A 1661-nucleotide genomic window follows, 5' to 3' on the forward strand; every position below is an offset into this window, starting at 1 on the left:
CGTATAACGTTCAGTGGCATTACGTTATAACGTATAACGTTATGTGTTATTACGTTACAGCGTACATCGTTATATGGTAATACGTTATAACGTATATCGTTATATGAAAAATACGTTATAACGTATATCGTTATATGAAAAATACGTTATAACGTATACCGTTACGTAGTCATACGTTACAACGTATAACGTTATATAGTATTACGTTATAACGAATAATGTTATGTAGTATTACGTTATAAAGTATACCGTTACGTATTCTTACGTTACAACGTATAACGTTATATAGTATTACGTTATAACGTATATCTTTATATGGTAATACATTATACCGTATAAAATTATGGATTATTACGTTATAACGCATATCGTTATGTGGTAATACGTTACAACGTATATCGTTATATGGTAGAACATTATGACGTATAACGTTCAGTAGCATTTCGTTATAACGTATAACGTTATGTATTATTACGTTATAAGGTATATCGTTATATGGTAATACGTTATACCGTATAAAATTATGGATTATTACGTTATAACGCATATCGTTATGTGGTAATACGTTACAACGTATATCGTTATATGGTAGAACATTATGACGTATAACGTTCAGTAGCATTTCGTTATAACGTATAACGTTATGTATTAATACCTTATAACGTATGACGTTATGTACTAATACGAAATAACTTATATCGTTTTATGGTATTACGTTATAACGTATATCGTTATATGGTAGTACGTTATAACGTATATCCTTATGTAATATTACGTTATAATGTATATCGTTATATGGTGGTACGTTATAGCGTATAACGTTATTTATTAATACGAAATAAAGTATATCGTTATATGGAAATACTTTATAACGTATATCGTTATATGGTGGAACGTTATGACGTATAACGTTCAGTAGCATTTCGTTATAACGTATCATATTATGTATTATTACGTTATAAGGTATATCGTTATATGGTAATACGTTATAACGTATATCGTTATGTATTAATAATTTATAACATATAACGTTATGTATTAATACGAAATAACGTACATCGTTACATGGTAATACGTTATAACGTATATCATTTTATGGTAATACGTTATAACGTATATCCTTATGTAATATTACGTGTTATCGTATATCGTTATATGGTAGTACGATATAACGTATAACGTTCAGTAGAAATACGTTATTACGTATATCGTTATATGGTAGTACGTTATGATGTATAACGTTCAGCAGTATTTCGTTATAACGTATAACATTATGTATTATTACGTTATAACGTATATCGTTTTATGGTAATACGTTATAACGTATAACCTTATGTAATATTACGTTATAACGTATATCGTTATATGGTAGAACGTTATGACGTATAACGTTCAGTAGCATTTCGTTATAACGTATCATATTATGTATTATTACGTTATAAGGTATATCGTTATATGGTAATACGTTATAACGTATAACCTTATGTAATATTACGTTATAATGAATATCGTTATATTTTAATACGTTATAACGTATATCGTTATATGGTAGTACGCTATAACGTATAACGATCAGTAGTATTACGTTATAACGTATAACGTCATGTAGTATTACGTTATAATGTAAAACGTTATATCGTATGACGTTATAATGTATAACG

Source organism: Bombus pyrosoma, linkage group LG10 (genome assembly GCF_014825855.1).
Source record: "Bombus pyrosoma isolate SC7728 linkage group LG10, ASM1482585v1, whole genome shotgun sequence".
Taxonomy (NCBI): Eukaryota; Metazoa; Arthropoda; class Insecta; order Hymenoptera; family Apidae; genus Bombus; species Bombus pyrosoma.